At 44.4% G+C, this 22,095-nt stretch overlaps 1 protein-coding gene across 1 annotated transcript in view; it reads left to right on the forward strand.

The window, feature by feature from the left end:
* Positions 1–8,711: 8,711 nt before the first annotated feature.
* The window catches only part of LOC119165355 (potassium voltage-gated channel subfamily KQT member 1-like), a 134,667-nt gene continuing 121,283 nt past the window's right edge, over positions 8,712–22,095 (forward strand). Inside the window, exon 1 of the mRNA XM_075871575.1 lies at positions 8,712–9,117. The gene's annotated coding sequence lies outside the window, so the exon portion shown is untranslated. The remainder of the gene's footprint in view (positions 9,118–22,095) is intronic.

Consider the following 22,095-nt stretch of genomic DNA (forward strand, 5'->3'; position numbering starts at 1 on the left):
ACCAGGTGTGCAGGCGGGTGGACCTTGGAAGAGATATCCGAGGGGCCCCCGGTGGGAGCACGCCATCGTCTGGAGCGGCAGCCGGCATCGATCTGTTTGCCCAACGCATCTCGACCTGGGCTCGTTCGCGTCCCAGTCGTTGCACTCTCGCGCGGTGAATCGCCGGCGGCGAGGAATCCCCAGAAGTGCGAAGGTTGCGGCCGGGGAGTAGCGATACGGTGCGGTCCCCTCATCCGGGGTTTGCACGGATGCCAGCACATACAAGCAGTGCAGCAGCTTACCACTGCGGCGTTGCCAGGGTGTGTGGCTCCGCAACCATCCTTCGTAAAACGGCGCACAATACAAGAAGGTCCGTGGCAATATAAGTATTACGATGGTACATCAGCATTTGGAAGTCATATTTATTATAAAAATAGAACTTTTTTACTCTTCTTCGTGCGCTTTTTCCCTCGCCTTTACGGACTTCATTCTTTTTTAGGACTCTTTTTAGGGACATATATATATATATATATATGTCCCTATATATGTATATATGTATATATATATATATATATATATATATATATATATTATATATATATAATTATATATATATAATTATATATATATATATATATATATATATATATATATATATATATATATATAGCTCCGCCTTGATAGTTGTTATAACTCTAAAAAACATAATAGGCTTTGGACTTCAACGCCCGAAAATCACCATATAATTATGAGAGACGTCATAGTGAAGGGTTCCGGAAATTTCACCACCTGATGCACTTTAACAAGCACCTATGTTTAAGAACACGTCCTAAAGCATTTTAGCCTCTGTCCAAAGTACGGCCGCAGCAGCCGGGATTTGATCCCACAGCAGCCGAGTGTTTTAGCCACTAGACCATCATGGTGGGTTTGACTTTGGTAGTACAGTCGTGAAACCCACAAGACAGTTAATAGAAGGCGTGCTCTGACTTTCGGAAACGTGGAACGCCGCATAGACTGACGATCAACCGAGTGAGCGCGTCTTTTTTGATTAGCACGGGCTCACGTGCAATGTCTTTGGCGTGGGCCTTCGGGGACCGGCTGTTTAGCAGTGCAGTAGTCGTGGTCACCGGCGGTGTTAGTCAGGTAAAGGTTATGAATGGCGGTGTACCTGCTTTTGAGGCTACGTAGACGAGCTTCTGTGGGTGCCGTTCCCCACCTCCCTGATGCTTCACATTCCCACGTGGTTTCCCTTTAGCGGGAAATGGCGTACTTTTTTTTTTGTCCTGCTTCTCAGTATACGAACATTTTTCGTTGTGTACTATTGATAATTCAGCGGCGGGTGTTTGCTAATATTTTGCCGTTCGTGAAGTCTCACCATTCCGGCACGTTCGCTTGCTTGAATTGCGGTCACCAGTTACACAGAAAACGTCTAGTAAATATGTATCACAACATTCGTTATAGTTTCACGAATTCAACTTTAAATTGCGTACCGTATCAGTATAAAGCGGCGCCAATGATATTCTGAAAAGTAACTGATTACAGTTAGGGTTAAGGTTACCCAGCTTTCCAATGTTCCTCACAATTTTTTTTTCAGGAGCAAGAATTTTCTGAACAAAGAAAGAAAATGGCGTGTGGGAGACGTTGGGGCTGCTTATTTCTTCTAACATAATTCTGTTGCGACAGCGATGAGTAATTCACACAAATTCAAATCCGTGGCTGAAGCCAACTGGGAGATGAAAATTGAAGGACAGTGTAAGCTCAAAAGTGCGTGCGGCGAGCGCTTCTGACCAATCGACTATGACTTGTCTTTTATTCTAGCTCCTGCTGGAAATTTCACACAAACAAAAGATGTGCGTGCTTTGTTTTTCGAATTTTTACCGCGAAAAGAAGCAACACGTGAGACTACTCTGCCTCCGCATCACCTGCGTTCGTGTTGCCGCGTTTTGCGCATCGTGCAGACGCCATCCCCGTTTCAGAACTCAAGGCTCATTTCCCCTCCTGCCTGAGGGTAAGACGCCATAGTTGGCCTCGTGCCAGTAGACCGAACATGATCATTGGAACCCCGCTAGTATAAGACATTAAAGACGTTCGCCTTAAAACTGCCGCGACAAAGAGGAAGATGTTGACCTCTCTGCCTCCAAACTGATTTGGTCATGTGACCACTGGGTCACTCCTGCCAGTGCGATCAAAGGTGAATGTTTGAAATAGGACACCTCTTTCTATAAAATGCCGGTCCTTACCCCAACCCATCTTGTCCTAAACCAACCCAACGAGCCACGATGCAACTTGCGTAGGGAAATTTTGCGATTTGTGAAAAGCAGGTAAGCGGCCGGCTGCTCCTAAAACCAGCTCTCTCCCCACACGCTTGCACTTTAAGTTTTGTGTTCATTAAATTGTGGTAGGACAGCAATATCATATGCAGTGTTTAGAACAAAAAGTTCAACAATTTTGAGTACGTTGTACTCAACTATGGGAGAGCAGTAAGCCGTCCCTAAATAAGAACCGTCAGGACAGACAAGTTCAGCATGCAGTGGCAGCAAGAGCAAAGTGGCTCTAAATGACTTCCGTCTCGCAAACAACGCTAAAGTGGCATGCCCATACCGTCGTAACACCACTTACTCAACTAGTTTGTCGCCACAACGCTAAGCTTTCCTCCTGTCCCAACTTGTTGCATATTTTATTGTGGTTATGAAAGACGAGACAAATTAACTTGTGCAGTGTCTTTTATAATTAAAATACCCATTACGTAAGCGCAAGGATTATTCCTCGGCAATGAGACTAAATGAAATGCAGTTTCTCCAAAGTGCGCATTCTTATTATAATGCTGTACTTAACCGACAGCTTTTAACTAATTCTGCGGAACATTCAATTAGCTCTTATTTACCGCTCAGTGTTTTCTTAATAGTGTCGAATGTCTTACTAAATATGTAGCAGGAGAACACTGTCTCTCTGTCGAGCAAGCCTGCAGGATAATTACTTGATCGAGGACGGATAGCCGCATTTGGTTATTAATCCATTCGACAGCTAGTACACAGGTCAACGAAGCTTTCAGGCTCATTGTACAACCTGAAACTCGACCGTGCAAGCTAGACACGTTCCAATTTGGCTGGCAGATTAGGCGACCAGTAATCCCATGTTCTAGTTCAACACGGCAATCCAGCGGGCATCGAAACGTTCCAGGCGTATGCAGCGTTAATCCTCTCGCATTGTATCTCTCTTCCCGGAGACATGAACGGGAATCGCGTCAATGCCCGTTGTCGATTTAACAGCGCGGCGAACCCATGCGCGTGGGATGGCGATGTGGGTTTGTTAAATCATTACGTATGGTAATGTTTGCTGTCACAGATGCTGAACAAGACGCCGTGGGGAAAGAAGTACGTTAAGCTTTCTGAAATACTATCACTTGAGCTTTAACATTTAGTTGTTTGCTCATGTGATTCTGAAAAGAGGGAAGAAGAGAAAAGTGAGCCCCGTAACTGTCTGCATCACGGTGCGACACCTCAACAGCAGCTCACGAGGGATGGAGGTAAGGAAAGATTAAAAAGATAGGATTAAAAGGTATATATAGAGAGCGGAAGGAGAGAGGGAGGCGCCGGGAAGTGAGCGACGGAAGTAAAGAGGAGATAGGAAAGATGGACCCGGTCGCAGGAGTCCCAGGACGAGGCACCACTCGGCGAGAGCTCTTGTCGGCGTCGGGAGATGGCGTAGGGCGAGCCCAGTCGGCCAGAGCTGCGCTCTCATCGGAGATCGCGGGGGCACAACCATTCGGCACGAAATCGAGCGAGCGAGATTTCGTTGTTTTAACGCCATGTTTGTACGTCTGTTAGGGTCGGTCACATGTTGTACGTCGGTTAGGGTCGGTACGTCGGTTAGGATTTGTACGTCGGTTATGGTCGGTCACCTGTTGACCCGAAATACGCGGGTTCGATCGTGGCCGTGCCGGTAAAGAATGTCGATGCAAGCGAAGTGGTGATGACGAACAACAGAAAGGAGATTTCTTGGTGTGAGCACGCGCTCAATGCGCTGCAGATTACTATGGTATACGTTGCTGTGCTTGCGTTGCACTAAGCGACGACGGTAGCATACGACTGCACTCGACAGCCCGGACCCATAAAGCACTCGGCATTCAAACCAATTGGTCCCACCATATCTGCTCTGTATTTTGTAGATATGTGGCATGCACCGAATTCACTATAGGTCGTTCCAAGGTTGATTACAAAACAATAAAAGCTTCCTGAGCAGCTCGCTGATACTGACTTCACGGTGGGAGTGTGCTTACTTCTATAAAAAGTGAAGTTTGGGAAATTGTATCTGACAACCGATGGGGTTGCTGTGAGGGCATGTCATACTATTCCTAAGACAATGCATGAAAAGGGAAATATTCAAGAGTTAGTCCCTATGTTTAATGTAACCTAATGAGAACGAGCGAATAATGAAGCGAAAATACCATCCTATGGGGATAATCGTTCCAGCAAGATAGGGCGTCGGAGCACTGACAAAAGAAAGAAGCCAGGACAGCACCAACCTCTACCAACAACTGAAAGGTGCGCACAACGGCGGATAAGAAAAAAGACACTGTAACTTATGTGGGCACGCTCTTGCAATGTGCGAACCCTATAATTTGGCACACGTTGGGATCTACGTGAAAAGTAGCTGTTATTGTGCTCGATTTCGCCTTTATGCGAGTTAATCAGCGGTTAATTGGTTCACGCGTGTGCTATCACTGCTATTGATAAGCCGTGCCTCAATAATCAGACATGTTTTTTTTTATTACAATGCTGGTACAAAAACTGCGCATTCATCGAACATTGGCGTGTACTTAAGTTCTCGACAACTGAAAGAAAGATTAGAAGGTGAGTCTCATGTTCCGATCATCTTTGGTTAGTGCAACGTCCCTTCTGCCTAAGTAGGCGTAATTGGTACGGACCGCCATTGATTGATGTTAGGTGTATTGCCAATTTTGAGATGTAGGTGCCAAAAGAGTAAATTGAACGAAGAAATGGCTTGCCACCATCTGCAGGCGTAGCCAGATCCAAAAGTCGGAGGATCGGTTCCTGCCGTGGGTAATTGTCTCGTGCTATTCTCTGTCTTCCTATCAACATCACAATTACTATAACACAACTAAACAATGTAAATAACTTTATACCATCCTTTACTTCATTTTGTGCTGTTTTTCATTGAAGTTGTACTCCAGAGATAGTATTATCATACTTTATTCCCGGCCATACTGACATAATATAAATGCGTACGCTATCGCGTCCTTCACTTCATGTCCGTGTTGAAAAAAAAAAACAAGGTGTATGAAAATTAATTTGGAGCTCCAGGTTCGGCTCCCTCCGAAATCCCCAGGGCCTCCTTGAATTGTCAAACTTGCATTTTATTCCACTTCAAGAAAAACGGTTGAGACGGAGTGCTTGCTCTTTCGCAGATACGAACAAGTATATCCTCTTCCAGTTATAAAATTTCGCCCCCTGTAGAGCCCAGACCTTTTAGTGCAGCTGCTGTTTAGGAATTCATTTTGCTCTATATATATTTCTTCGAGGCTGGCGACAAAGACGTTTCTTGGAGTGTTGTCAAATAGAAAAAAAAACATAAATACACAAAACCTGCTCAACGGTCCAACGCGTTCCTGGGCCTCGCCTTGGAAAACTGCAGAATATTTCCTATTCATCGATTCAGCACATTTTTGTCGGGCTTAAAGCAGCGCAAAAAACTCAACAAGAAACCGAGATGATAAGCAGCGCACCTCGATGTTGTGAAATTCGCCGTGGCCTTCTTGACGGGTCCGTGATACAGAGCTTGCATACACAGTATATGAAGAAAATATGCGCTATTAATGCGATAGCGTTAAAGAGCTTGTTCCACAGAAATACTGGTGCCAGTCTTGGCGTCTCTAGTTGTGAGAAAAAAATCATCATCATTTGAATGACCAAAAAATTAAAAAAAACAATTCAAAAAATTCAATACTCTGGCTTCAACTGGCTATCAAACCTGGGTCGTTTATGTCGGATTGGGGATCGAACCAGTACCTTTTGCTTGACAAGCAAGTGTTCAACCAAACAGTTAGAAGTCTGCTTTCGGATGCAGTGAGAATAACTTCCTCTGCTTGGAAATGCCGTGAAAGTAACTTTCCTGCTGTACAAACACACACCTCCTGTATATGTGCTTCACAATACTGCATGCAATTTTGCAATAATAATGCGTGGCATGAGGTAACATTCCCACCGGGCGTCAGAACATGTGATCATCTTTATGACTTTGTGATTGAAAGCCGGTGATCCACTACAAAAGTAAGCCCCGCCGCGGTGGTCTAGTAGCTAAGGTACTCGGCTGCTGGCCCGCAGGTCGCGGGTTCGAATCCCGGCTGCGGCGGCTGCATTTCCGATGGAGGCGAAAATATTGTAGGCTCGTGTGCTCACATTTGGGTGCACGTTAAAGAACCCCATGCGGTTGAAATTACCGGAGCCCTCCACTACGGCGTCTCTCATAATTATATGGTGGTTTTGGGACGTTAAAACCCAGATATCAATCAATCAATCACTACAAAAGGCACAAAGGGTACTGCGCTTACTCCCTTAAGGCCACGCAGTGGGTACATAGTACGTTCAAAAAGGCCTCATGCACTAACTGTTTGAAGTACGGGACCAAATATTGCTGTAACGTCCAACTCTTAAAGGCGAAGCTTTAAAGTCCCCTAAGTTTTTACACCTCTTCTACCCCGCAGGCTCGGCTTATCCCTCCTTCTATCGTGGTCTTATTTGAACGCGCTAGTCAAGGCAGATATGATCAGCCACGAATAAAGGTACCGGACGCAACCACAACAGAAGGTAATTCAACAAGAAACACTGACATGATGCCCATATATACACAAACACCATCCAATAGCGTCACATCGTATAGAATAAACCGAATTTATTCTTTTCATAATAACGACTCGTTGCTCAATTTACAGAAAAAAAGACACACTTATTGATTCAAGGCACCAATGCATCATTCAATGCTTGGGACTAGCGGTACTTGCAAGAAGGCTTGCGTTTTTCTCAACGTCGAACACTTTCTTTGTGTGCTTCCCAATAAGGCATCACTGCGTTGGTTATAACGCTGAAGTACGCCTACAAAGTGGACGACACATAAATACCGACGTCTCGGCTTTTCCTATACGGGAGCCTTGTTCACGAAGCATACATTGTGAACTAGGCTCCCGTGTGGGACCCGAGATGTCAGTGAATATTTTTCGCCTTGAATCAGCGTCTTTGACTGTTTTCACGAATGTTTCCACCCGACCAGACCCTCGACTTCGAGAAATCGTTGCGTTTGTGCAACTTCTATTTACTGTGCATAATCATTTGTACATTAACTGCCTACTTTTTGTAAGTCCTTTATATTAAAAAAACATGTGCTGCTCGAATATAATGACCCTTTCTGAATTTACGTATTTGGCGACATGTTCCTTGTGGCACTCGTCCCCCAAAAGACCGAGCTAGTTGTCGCTGCCTTGGTACGAGAGGAAAACTATGGCTAATAAAAAAATTAGGCATAGCTGCATTAACGAAACCTTCCCACGTACGCGCAGAACAGTATAAACATGGGTTGACATAAACAAAGCTTCAAGTATTGTAAGGTGAACAAGAAAGCAAACAAAAAATGATAGTTCAGGGTAGGCACATTTCTTTTTTTTTGTTAGAAAGTACAAGCAAGCTAGTGCATAAATAATTTACCGGCAATGAGCGAAACAAGACGTAGCCCAAAGCAGGAGCATGGCATTTAGTTGCCTTCTTGTTCCATTCTTGCTGCTTTCTTCCAAGCTATATTTTTATAAAATATAAATAACAATACTTGTGAGTTTATGTCTAAAATGTGAACTTGTAAAAGAATGGCTTGAATGAGATATCTTTTCCCCTTTACTTGATATAAAAATGACCTACGCGGTGGTCTACTGGTTATGGCACTCGACTGCTAACTCGAAGGTCGTGGACTGAAGTCCTGGCCACGGTTACCGCGTTTTCAATGGCGGCAAAAATGATTCAGGCACTTATACTCAGATAAGGTGCACGTTAATGAACTCACGGTGGTATTAGTTTCGAAAGTCCACCCCAACAGCGCCCCTTATAATCATACCGAGGCTTCGGGACGCTAAATCCCATGTAATTTTGCATTCACGACATGAATGCGCAAGAAGCTTGGATTCACCACCGTGCTGCTTTATTATTTTTTTCTTCCCCACAGGCGAAACTTTTTCAAAAGGAAATCCCATTGCCAGCGTGGCAAATTCAACGTCGTTCCAAGAAAACCAGGTAACCACCGTGACCCTTCTCGTCCACAAACTTAAAAAGCATATGTTGTGTAGTAAGTTGGCAAGACACTCAGGAAACTTAAACGTCGCTTCAGACATCAGGATCAGAGTTTTCAGTTCGTCTTGTGTTCCTCTATTCTGACGCCTCGTAGTAGCGCCGTTTAAATTTACTAAACCGTCAACAACCATGTCGAAGCCCACACGCAACCTTTTAAACGAACCCGCGCGCGGCAACGCGAAGCGGAGGATAGAATAAAGAAAAAATGCGAACCAAGAAGGAAAGGGTTTAGGGGAGGACCGGCGCTCATGGGAGGTCTTCTCCCTTCATCCCACTCTTTCCCCAATCTCCTCTCTTTCCAGGGGGCGCCAGCATCTGCATTCCTTTTTATTTTTCTCCCTCATCCCGGCGGCTCCCACGAATGAACACGCGTCCACGGCTCCGGGGCCAAAATTAACCCGGATCTCGCGCCGGCCCGGACGGTGCGAGACAGCGCTCGCCTCGACACGATCTCGTGTTACCAGCCAGTGTACCAAAAGAAAAAAAAAACACCGACAAACCAAGGATACGCGTTGAAGTCGAAACATAGGACAAAAGTATATTGTTCGACGGTCCGAAACAAGCTGTGGATGTTCGTTTCCTCAAGTTGTGTGTGATTGTGACGTGAACCCTTGATCTAAAGTGCTTCTTGGTTACGGAAGGATATGTTCTGCTCACCACGAGGAGGGTAACATGCGTCGTGGTGGAGGTAGGTTTTTCAACGCCAGTCGCTAGAAGACGCGCCAGGCCACGGACCGGCGTCGGGCTGTCGGCGATGCCACATGACGGATGCGACGGAGCGTCCCAGGTGAGCCTTACTCTGGATCGTGTGTCCATGGCGTGTTTTTTTAGTGGCCCTGGATTCACTCATACTTTGACCATAAGAGAACGAAATAGTGGTATGCGCGCGCTGAACTAAGTACGTGACGCTAAGGTGTTGGCGAAATTCTAAAATTGAGAATCTGGGTTGAACATAAAGCACAAAATGAAGACGAATGAAAATGCGAGTTGCGTTACAGTTGCTCGCGATATATCCGATTGACAAGCGTGCTCAGGTCATGGGGCTGGAACTTGCACTTAATCATGTGCGCGCCGGAGTCGGCGTTTCGACGAGTACACTTGTCTTCTTCAAGGCTGAAACGGCTGAAACTGAAGGAAACATCATAAGTGTTGAAGGAGTAGTGGAATCATTCCTGCAGCTGAAGAGAAAGAAGTGTAGTCGTTGAATAATCGACTGAAGCGCCCACACACTCATGGCATGTTTACGACTTTCCTATTGCAAGCTTTCATCTTGCCAAACTGCCCTTTTTTTGGATTGCTCTTGTATTTGTATACATGTCTACAATAAAGACGTAGGTGCCCCCCTTGGACCCTTGGTTATGCATTTGCATTTCAGTGACAATACTTGCGCCATTGAATCACGCAAACGTTGATCTCATTCTAAATAAATAAATAAATAAATGCTCAGAATTCAATTTGTTTTATAAAGCAATGTTTGTAATTTTTCTTCCACAAAGTTTGTAACCTCGGTATCAGTGTTGCCGTTACTTGCATCGACGTAGCATCGGTCGCAGCGACGCCTTCTTTGATTTCATAGGGACTTACAACCTACAGTTCTAAGGAACTAGGAAATGTGGTGTCAACATTCGAGTTTTATGAAGAGAAGACATTGCAAAAAACCACGGATCAACAACGTCGGTATTACGGTATTTAGATGCTTACTATGTGAATGCTTGTTCACACAAAATCCTGGCCAACGAGACCAGCCGGCATTTATCAGGCGATTGGGTGTCACCTAATTTCATAGGCCGTGTTCGAATGGCTTAAAAAAACTTCAACTTTAAATCTCCAGTAATTAGACAACAGCTTGAGAGCTCCCACAATTCACTCGATACGCGAATCCTGTGCAACAAACCACTCCAACGACTGCTCGAATCAAGTTTCCGGGAGATTCTGGGTTCTCCATGCATATGAATGCAATTTTTACACAACACCATGGGATCGATCTACTACGTACTTCACGTTTTTCGACCGTCGCGTACATCTTTAATATACGCATAAAGCACGCACGAAGTGTGGTGTGTTTTGACACCACGCAAGTATATTAAGAAATGGAACACATTTGGGACGTCTATATCGAAGCAGAAAAATTAAGATCCACTTCGGGCGCTCCGAAGCTCAACAAAGGGCCTCTCAAAGGCTTATGTGAATATTTAATATTTGAATTCTATAGCTTTTTTATACTTAAGCTTCGCCGCCCTAAAGGCAAAAGAAAGTTCATGTTCTTTCAAAACTTGGGTCCAAAACAGTGCCCTTTTTCGTGTCGGCAGCTCCTGCTAAAAGACGTGTGGGGAACACGAAGCCTTAACAAAAAAAAAAGGTCGTGCTTTGCTGCCCTACCGTTCCTATAGACAACAAGCTCACATCTGAAGCCCGCGTGATGTCCAGCAAGCTTGAGCTCCTGCCTCGCTGAACGTTTACAACTCACACTGTACTTTCAACGTACGTTTAAGCCTTCTTAAGATACTGGGTGTTCTGTTGCCGACTGTGATTTCACTTTCTTTGTGGCATACGCTACAGGATTTTTCACATTTGTCCTAGTAACTCTAGTAAATCGTGATATAAGGTCCATTTCAAACTCTTTCACTCAATACAAGTTGTAATGCTACACTGCCAGTAGACATACGACATAAAAGCTATCATAAATCAATGCTTGAGGTTCATTTAAAACTTAGAAGACGGTCACCTAACGCACAGTATTTCTGCAATTTTAGCATTTATGGTGGATATAATACACCTTCTCACACAACGAGCCCACGCTGTCATCTGAAAAGCTCTCTTTGGGTAGTCGCCCTGTTTGGTGGATATTGCTTGATTGTCGAGTCTAATGCTCAAAGTTTTGCCACCTATGATGACTCCTAACATAACTTCAATTTCAGTTCCACTTTATTTTCAACATCAAGATACAGCGTACAGTGATCTGGGCAATTGAGAGAAAAAAATCTAGGCATGTGCAGAACGCGCATCAGAATCACAATAGCTGGAAAAGCAGCTTTATAGAGGCTTTTTTAACACTCTTCTGGTAACTACTACAAGCACACTGTTCTGGTACCCACACCACTATAAATCATCCTAATATTTTTGCAGTAGGGAGGCATTCACGAAGCAATCGTTTGTCATTTTTCGGAGCAGCGTTGTACCCGCTGCACACTTGCGAGCAATTTTGTGCAGTTTTTTCATGCTGTGGCTGACGACGATGAAGAATTATGCCTAAAGCTCTTGTAATAGGTTGAAACATTCAACAGCCAACTCGTTACACAATTTGCATTTTGTGACGCCTGCTTGTTCCTTTGCTGTTCTAAAGCGATGTGTTACTCATATTAATGTGATTTCTTTCCCGACATCAAGCCTGTCCAAGGCAAGTTTGCAACGGAGTTTCAAGCAATGGCGTGGTGCTGCGGCAGATTAGTTTTCTCCATCGCTTGCGTCGTGTTGAATCAACCTTCTTTCACATTCGCTTTATTTTCTTAAAGGATCCTTGGGGGGGGGGGGGGGCATTACATACGGCTTGGGTGTACAATGAGTAGCCATCACACGTCACCATTTAAGATGAGAAGTGAGATCTTACAACTTCTATGAAATCTGGTGGGTTGTTGATAGCAACGGTGGCGTAGGGAAGGCCGTTCCAGTTTATACAATGGTGCGTAGTAAAAAAGAAGACGAAAAGGTGACAATGTTATAATTTGCGGGCGAGCAGCACTTAGTGAATGGCCATTACAAAGAGATATACGAGTGGGGGAGAGAAATATGGGGTCCGATTGAGTAAAATGTGGTACATTTTACGTAATAGAGATCGGCTTGCGTTGTGACGGTGACGGGAAAGCGTTGCTGAACTCAAGAAGCGCTAAAGTTTTGCAAATGCTAAGGCTGACTGTATTGCCTCGCAACAATCCCGTATTTTCTATTGTAGAAATATGATAGCCCTGACGATTTATCTCCTCGAAGCCTCAAGACCGCCGGGAGCATGATCCGGTAATCGCGTAGGTGTGTACTCCGCTAAAGCGTGGAACAGTGAAAGAAATCGGTATTACTGTGACTAAATGGTAATTCTTCATAGTGAGACGTGGCGAAGAAAAACTCAGGATCAAAAAGGAGGCACAGGACAGTGGTCATCTTGTGTCTTGTTCCATGTGTCCAATCGATGCAGAAGAGGTGCTCAAGCTGTCGGTAAGACTTTCCTCGTAGAAGAAAATTTGGTGGGTATGAGCCTCAGGGAGTGGGTATAGTCACGCGTGCAATACAAGCTTGTAATATAGTTCAATCAGTACATTTAACGTCCCCTGTACCTCCCTCGGCTTCATTCCAAGGTGGTTCTCATTGAGGTATTAACCAGGTGCTATACAGTAGAACAAATGGTGAGAAAATCGCCAGGCCTGCGCGAAACGCGCAGCACAGCCACAGTAAAAGCTAGAAGAGCAGCCCTTCACAGTCTTTTCTAGACACTTTTGGGGTAACTGCTACAAGAACGCTTGCTGGGTACCTATTTCGTCATAAGTATTCACATTTTTTGTGTAGTAGGCCGGAATTCATTGTGATATCCTTCGTCACTCTTCGGAGAAGCGTAGTACTCGCTACACACTTGCAAAGAATTTTGTGCAAACTTTTGATGCTGTGGTTAACGACGATGAAGAACTACGCCTCAAGTGGGTATGCGACACAGTTCATAAGTGATTAGGATCTTTTAGGCGGCGGACAAACCAACAAAAACAAGATTTTGTAATGGGTTGGGGCAATGAACAAACCAACCATTACGCGCTTTGCATTGTGTGACGCCTGGTTGTTTCTTTGATGTTCTAAAGTGCTTCATTACTCATAATAATGCGATTCATTTCCAGACATCAAGCCTGCCAAGGGCCAGTTTGCAAAGAAGTTCGAAGCACCGGTGTGGCTCAGTGGTAGACTACTGAGCTGGCATGCAGGGGACCCGGCATCGAGATTGTCATAAAATTACCTAAATGGAAATATGGCACCATCATCTATGTAAATTTTTTATAGGGCCCTGTTGTAGCACTGGGAATGGCTGTATATGTCATAGAGTTTCCCAAAATTAACTAGAGGGCACTCTGGCGCTGCGATCGTTCAGCGACCGTGGGAATGATGGGTAGTACACACATTTGCCTAGCCTTCGTACTTGCGGGCGGTGAATCGTACTTGCGCCTTTGTTTATTACTGGTTACTGTTTTGTTTCGAAAGAAAAACGAACCCTCTTCAACTTAGGGACTTGATTCAAAATAGTAAGCCTAAAAGAATAAGGTTATGAAGCGCAAACGGTGAACGTTTGCTAATTTATGTTTTCGTGAAAAAACAGCTCCAAGCCACACGAACACACACGGAGCCAGCAGGCCATAAGTACGAAAATTAGACAAATGTGTGTACTACCCATCATTTCCACGCTCGCCGAAGCGCCTTGTGTTGCAACTCCCATAGACACCAGCGCCAAAATTCTCCCTAGTAAGTATTGTGGGAAACTCTGTGTCTGCGAGGCATGTGTTGGCAGGTGTTGAGCGAGGCTTTGGTTCAAAAGTGGAATCCCACTGCGTGAATAAAGAACTTCAAAAGAAAACGCTTATAACGGGATCTCATGTGGACGTAACATAATCTAAAATCGAAGTCCTCTCACCGTGATGGCACAACCAATTGGCGAAAGAAAAAAATAAACGACATAGGTGGCAGAAGGAACGCTCGCTTTTGCCGTCCGCCTGTCAATTTTAGCGGCCGTTGGTTACTTTTAACGCTTCGTAAAATTTTAAATTGATGCAGAAGTGTTCAGTGTTAAATAAAACACGTTTCTGTGCAATGACAAAAAGTAAATGGCTTAATACGTGCTCATTTAGTAAGAAAGAAACCAATTTATTGTGAAGCCAGACGCGTCTTCGAGGTCTACAAATCCGAATCAAGTTCGAAGCTCCCCTATGCCAGCATTTCCTTGCTTCCTGCAGCTCACTAACGCCCGATTGTCCATTAAGTAATTTTGAGAGAAACTCTGTGGGATCCGGTCTGTTTTTTCATAGCGTGCTTGGGTTCGTGTTATTTACTGAGTTTTACTTCTTATTTCGTGTGATAAGGTTTACAGACACCGGCGGCGGCGGACAACTACGGTGCCATACGCAACCCGTGTTGTGATCTCATAACAGCTTTCGCTGTAAAATGAAGTGGAGTTAAGGAGCAGTGCTGTGATGGTGATGATGAAGGGAAAGGAGGAAGGCAGATGATTGGCCCATGGCGTACTCTCGACTAGCATGTTCCATGCGCCACAGACCACTGGTATGTGTTAAGCAACTTCTAGCATAGGACAGCAATGCGTAGGCCAGGAAAAGAATTGAGAGCGAGGAGGAAAGAAAAGTATAGAGCAAATGATATAGCATAGAATTGAATTTCTATTGAATAGTTTAACAGACTGATGTGAAAGATATATGACGATGAGGAGGTTTTATGTAAGTGAGAAGGGAAGGGAATAGAGAAAATGGTAAATGATAGAATAACCATGTAGCATAGGAAGGGATGAGAAATAGAATTAAGGGTGAGGGCATATGATGTGAGAGGTTAGGAAGAGGAGGAAGAGGGCATAGCATGGTATATATTGAGGGGAAGAAACGGTAGAAACAAAAAAAGGTGAGGATGAAGGAAGAACTGAACCTGCGTTATACCAGAGTTACTTTGTGTTTGTAACACAATAAACCTTCAACTTAAACATCCTGCCACCCAGTTATTGGCCGATCCCCCTTTGTGGGTGTGCGCCAGAATAACAATCATCATCATCATCATCATCAACAACAACAACAACCAGGTGACCTGCTTAGCAGATGGGCTGATTACTCACATTTCATAGGCCCGAAACAGGTCTAAGTTTTCTTGCCAAGTACTCAAGCAAGTCTAACCAAGCCGAGGCTTCGCTGTACCACTTGGCACCCAGCTCTATGAACGTAATACCATAGAGTGAGCAGAACAAAATATATTTGTGCTGAGAACCTCCAGCTATCGCTCAGACGGGGCTGGGTGTGGTGAACAATACTATTTGCTTATCGTATTTCACCCGTGGAATTGTACCAAGAACTGCTTCTAGGAATCGAAACCGCGACGTTCACCTTTGCAAAAGTAGGCCATATACGACATTTTCTCACAGCGGGGGCGACATATACCTCCTCCAAAACAAAAGAAAAAAAAAGCACTCTTAAAACATTCACGGCACGACAAGCCAGAAGAAAGAAATTCCGAAAACGGCGTGGCCCAGTAATATCGCCAGCGCACAGAGAGACGATGCCTCATTACCGGAAGCGAATTCGCATCGTCTTTATGCGGTAGCGCCGTGGGGACTCCACTTCAGGGCAGCACGCATACCGGGCCACTCTGGCGCCTCCTACAAACGATGACTGCGCGCAGCATTCTTTCATCTGTCCGGATGCCGCTGTTCGACCGGGTACAACGTATGCGAACACAAGTACTGCCACGTGTCAGAGGTCGCAGCACAAGAACGCGCGCACATAAAGAAGCGTGCTCCCCGTCTGCGACACACCGGAGACCCCTCACTCCACGTTCAGTGCGAGGCCAACAGCGAAACTCTGCGTCGACGCATGTATACGGGTTCTGCATAGTGTGTGCAGCCGGGCGAGAGGACATGTGGGGACGGATGCGAAAGTAGGCTGTGTGGCGGTGGAATTGAGTTTTTGGGTTGATACGTGACTTTCGCGAGAAACTATTTTTAGCTCTTCTCAAGCCTTTAGGCAGTGCTATCAGCTGTATAAACCTGAAAGGCTTGCTTGCTTCGAAAGCACGCCCCAGAAACAGTTGCGCAGGCTAGCTGAAAAAAAAATTGCAGTTTTCTGGAAGTAGTTTGTCGACGTGACGTTGTGAACTATTTTCTCTATTCATGCAGTAGAAGGAACCGTGCCTCCGGCCATGGAATACAGTCTCAGTTTTCTTTCTTTATTTCTTTCCGTGGTGCGTAGATATGCTTCATTTCAAGCGAACGGAGCAATTTCTTCCTTAGAATTGTGTTAGAAGCGAGCAAGCAAAAACGACGCTGGTGCTCTTGGAGTACATCTGCAATAGGCAGATGCTGCGCAGATGGCTTGTAAAATGTAACAAAGAGTGCCATACCCAAAGCGAAGATGAAAACATTCTTCGATCTATCCTACGTAGTAGACTAAGTAGACAGAATTTAATTTTGTTTCTATATACGAAGACGCGTTGAGCGAATTCTCGCAATGCAGTTTTATGGGCGTACGCTACACTGGGAACATTTATAGGTGTCCTCAGTTTCAAGCAATATTATCAATTATACAAGCTCCTGAGAGAGTTTGAAAAATTAAGTTAGGCAACACAGCGTTGGCCTTCATACAAGACAGGCCAGGAACTATGATAGCCTTTCTTGGGGTACTTCGACGCAAGAATTTTGGGCTGTCTGTACGTTTGTCTCTTTGTCCGCCTAAACGATACCCCAAACGGCCCCGAACGATAACCCAAACGGCCAACCCTATTCGAAGCCACCACCAATATTGCTCAAACTTAAGCATTCATACTTGTGTGATTGTCAATTAAAAAGCAATTATTGTGCATATCTAAGGCACCGTACCAACACATCAATATTCCGCATGTGTGTCTTTATACTAGAGAAGGCATACATAAATAACTCTAAGGACCGTATAGCGTTTATCACGCTGCGCTGACAATGCAACGCCATGCTCAAAAAGGCAAGTGTTTCCAACGCTTTGCTTAGACGACTCGGTGGTGACACCTGCCCATCGCTTTGCGTTCTACATCTTATCGCCTCCGAGACAAGCGCGCACACCTTCGTTCGATTTCAAAGATAACTGTTACATTGCGCTTGTGATCGAACCTTCGTACCCACGATCTCATGGCTAGCATCGTAACCAAGCAGCTATCTGCACCCGCTAGCTGATAACAACATAGCTCTGTGTATCATAGTAGAAAAAAATGATACAAAAAGGTAGTGGTGGTGAGGAGAAAATATTTGAGGTTGAGGTGAAGGAGAAAAAAAGTAGAATCGGAAAATAAACCTTAACCTAGAATGAATAAAAAAGGAAGGAAAACCCAAAAATGAAGAACAACCGAAAGAGAGATAATTCAAAAATTGAGAGTTAAAGATAAAGACCAATAGAGTAAGAGATAGAGTGGAAGTGAAATAAATAAATAAGCAATGTTAAAGAAAAAGCAATGTACAAATAAAACGAAAGACAAGGAATTAAACAGAAAATTGGAGAAATGTAAAACACTTAGGAAAGGTAAAGACGAGAGAGAAACAAAGAAGGCGATAATCAAAGCGAAAAAAAGAGAAACAAGAAAAGTCACCCAGCTATTCACTTTCATCGGACTTGGCGCCATTATAGCCAAAAATCTCTTACCATTCCCTTTTTCCCCAAAATAAAACAACACGCTTGATTTACAGAAACTGATGCATTCATCCTGGAAATATTGATCTAATTGTAACTATTTAGCTTTTATGGTGCACTTGTAACGGCTAAACAACACGCGTATAAATTGTAAAATGAAATGAAGAAGAATACGCGTATACTCGATAATTGAAGACAAATAACTGCTTCAATGGTTTTAATTAGTTGTATGAGGGCCTAATGATCTACAGTAAATGCACAGGATTACCCCGTGAGAGAGGCGGGCATAGTGTTTCGCTCAACGTGCCTGAAACAAGCTGTATACTTTGGGCGCAAGAAAGCCGAACACTCGGATAGGCGTCAGCGCAATTTAGACGAAGGCTAAGGAGACATACAGAACACAAACGATCACTCGTCTTTGTTCTAGTGTGTCTTCTTGGTCTTCGTCTAAACCACGCTGAAGCCCATCTGAGTGTCTACCAGCTCAACCAAGTTAAATTGATATTGAAAGCCGCATAACTTTTTTAAGTTTGTCTACGTCTTCTGATAAGCTTTTTCTTTTTCCTTTGCAACGTTCTGACAAGGTGATGAGCCACTTTGTCGAATAGACATGCCAAACGGATTCGCTTGGCCGAACGTTTTCTAATTGCGGAAAATTGTAGCGTGTACTTTGATCTCATCTGGATATGTCCACCAGCACGTGCAATCGGTAAAGTTAAGAGAACAACAGCTGTCTCAGCAATGACGCGGCTGGAAAACAAGATAAGAACTTGTATGCCGGAATTTTTGGTAACATTCCGATGATCACACAGTATACGGGAAATCGAAAGGCGAGATGATAAACAGGAGCGAATTCACAACTCAGTTTATCGAAACAAGTACACGAAATAACACCATATCCCAGGGTAGCTCAGGAGAACTCGTGCGTAAAAGATCCACCAAAGAAATAAAAGTAAACAAAAAGAAAAAATAATAATATTACACCATGACAGAAATTTTTACACAAGTGGTATCACGTGCAGCATAATGTGAAAGTGAAGTATTGCTCAAAAAGGGGAACTCTTTGTCAGTTAGTGCAATCGAAGGGCTGATTTCGCATTGACCAACACACCGGCTACCTACACCTTAATCCTAATCCTAGCTTGTATTCGTGTTAAAACGAAATGTTGGTGTCACATAAAATAGGAAAACATTGGTAGCTGCTGCAATGCTCGGCTTGGTGGGAGTAATCGCTATTTTTCAGGGCGAATAATATTTGCTATTTTGTCGCCTTTTCCTTTCCCGTATACTGTGTGTGCTCCTAAATGTTTTCAAGAATGTCTTCGAAGCAGCTTTCCCAACTTTCCATACGTTTACCTTATATTCTAAACTGTAAATATCTCTCACTTGATCTTCTGCCCATCCACCTGACAGCCGGCGCAAATGAAATACGGGAACTTAATCTTTGAAAGCACTGCTTAAAAAAGATATTCGCATACTTCGACAATACTGCTGTCGTGTAAACTACCGCATTTATTTTGCCAAGTTTTATTTCATGAAAGCAAAATATTTTTAAAATAAGTATGTTCTTTGTTCATGCTGCGTGAATGCCTTGAAATGATCAAAATGGGCCGTCAGAACCTATTAACTGCTGTTTTCGACATTCCGCTCTAATGTTGTGTATACGCTCTATTGTTGTGTTGTGTTGTGCATTTTTATGATAATCTGAGTGATTTTCCAGCGCTATCCTCAATACAAACAGCCAATGTAACACTTATGACCGCACGTTCACAAAATGTTTCTCATAGTACTGATGTTCCTATGAGCTCGACGTGTTGTTACTAACGTAACCAACCTCTAAAGACGACTTTTGCGGCCGCGAAGGTTTCGCGGGAGAAAACCATTGCACGACTATGTGACACAATGCATTCCGAGCTCGTAGGCTCTTTCACTTCCTCCTAAACTTATAAACTAAATATAAGACTTATTGCCTTTAGAAATATTATTATCACATAATTTTCATTCGTTACTCACGTGTAAGAGATGTGTCGTTTATCAATCAACTGCCGAAATCTTCTAATCAAATCTGAATTTGTTGAAAACAGTTTTCTACGCACCCGTAGGTAGCTCACAGTGCGGAAGATAAATCGTAAGCCTGGCTTATTATTTTTTTGTGATTCTGTTTTATATTTATTGCTTTCGTTGGCTGTTGAGCATTATGTTTTCAAATTTTTGTATTATTAGGTAATATGGAAGTTTTAATTGGGATGTTTTAATGGGGTTGTTCTTAGGAATGTTTTTCTCATATGTTACCAACATACCTAATGAATATTTGTATTTTCTGACGTCATTACTTCTGCTGCCTATTTAGAAACTTTGTATGCATGTAATTCCGCGACGACCTCTAGGCATTTTTTTTGAAACAATGGGAGATCCTGCGGCAGTAACCTTACAACGATGCAAGAATCTTGCTTCTTCAACAAACATGACTTTACATATGTATACAGACGATCTCATTTTATTGCTGCTAAAATGAGGACTATTTTTCTCTGAACCAATCGCGCTGCACTTAAAACTAAGCTGCAGAATGTGATAACCCTTCGGCTGTCGTAAGTTTGGTCGCGGCCAACTTTCTATGGATAGATGAACGAATGGAGGGATGCTACGAGCATCCCCTTCATATAACAGGGTGGTGACTTTTATGCCACCATGCTCGAAAAAAAACGACGCCAGAACTTTCTTTTTGTGTTCGCTGGGTGCCCTATCTACTTCGATCAAAACGGTCTTCATATAACAAAGAAAATTATAAGTACTGTTGTGACTCCGGGTCCTGCCGGTCTCGTTTTCGGTAGCTGGCCCCGTCGCAGGATCCATCGTCCAACAATTCAGCGAGAAGAAGCGCCCGAACGAACAACAGAGATTTATTTACATGTGGAGAAGTGGTCAACTGACCCAAAGAGAGAAGAGTGCGTGTGATACAAAACGTCTTCGGCATTTTATAGCGCCGCGCCGTTGACACTGGGCGCCCCGTCCGCATCGTCAGCCAATACGGTGTCTCCGGCACCTCGGCCACGAGAGAGGGGGAAACACACCGCACAACACATGGAGTGGCACCACCTAACACGAGGTCCATATATGGTCACGGCGCCCTAAAATGTTACCAAACATGGTCACGAACGCACAGCAGACCCCGGAGCTCTCCCGGCGAGGAGGAACCCGAATGGGGAGGTGGGGGTGGACGACACCGTCGGTCAAGAACCGGTTCTCCCCCAAACTCTTCCTGCTTGGCTCCCCAGGGCCGGTCGTAACAGTCTCTCGCGCGGGGGGGGGGGGGGGGAAGATCTCGATGGGCTAAGGTTTGCAGCCACTGTCCGGAGATATCAGCGCCGGCAGTCGGTTTGGTGACGACCGTCTTTGATGAAGTAGAGGGCAACACCTGCTTCATTGAGGGCTCAACAGACATCACATACGCACATGAAAACACAACTACTCAGCCGGTGAGCGCCGGACGATTCCGCCAAACTCCACCAGGCAATTTTCCCCTTTAACTGATATTAAAGGAAATACACAATTTATTCAAAATGTTACTCACACTTTAAGGTGACACAAAACAACAACACTGGAAGCACACCGAACCCGAAACCCTGGATTGCCGTGTCTTCAACGTTTTCAAACAAGTACACCTAAAAGAGTAAAAAAACAACCATCAGCTCTTGTCTAGGTCAGGAAAAAAAATGCCAGAGTTCTCGAGACATCCTCTCGCGTCAGGGGCATCGACTGAAGCCATCAGCGTTGCCATGGAGTACACCCTTTTTGTAGCGTATTTCAAACGTATATTGTTGCAAAACAAGGCTCCAACGCAGCAGGCGGCCGTTCTTAGAGGACATGGTCTGTAGCCAGGTGAGAGGACAGTGGTCCACTTCTACAATGAACTTGCTTCCGGCAATATAACAAGCCAGTTTCTGGACTGCCCAAACCAAGCACGCACATTCCTTTTCGCTAGCGCTGTAAACCTGCTCGCGAAGAGTGAGTTTCCGGCTAACATAGAGGACGGGATGCTCTTGATCCCCCTCATCCCTTTGACTAAGAACTGCCCCCATGCCTCTATCACTAGCGTCACATTGGACTATGAAAGGCCTCGAGTAGTCCGGTGAACTAAGCAAAGGTTGGCTCGACAAGGCCGCTTTCAAAACGCGGAAAGCCTTTTCTTTCTTCTCATCCCAGTCGACCATTTGGGGCTCGGTCTTGCGCAACGCGTCAGTAAGAGTGCTGGCAATGTCGGAATATCTAGGGATGTACTTACGATAGTAACCAGCTATTCCAAGAAAAGCCCGAATATCGGTTTTCGTTCGGGGCTGGGGAAAGTCTCGGATAGCTGCCACTTTCATTTCAGAGGG

This window comes from Rhipicephalus microplus, chromosome 8 (genome assembly GCF_043290135.1).
Source record: "Rhipicephalus microplus isolate Deutch F79 chromosome 8, USDA_Rmic, whole genome shotgun sequence".
In the NCBI taxonomy this organism is placed as follows: domain Eukaryota; kingdom Metazoa; phylum Arthropoda; class Arachnida; order Ixodida; family Ixodidae; genus Rhipicephalus; species Rhipicephalus microplus.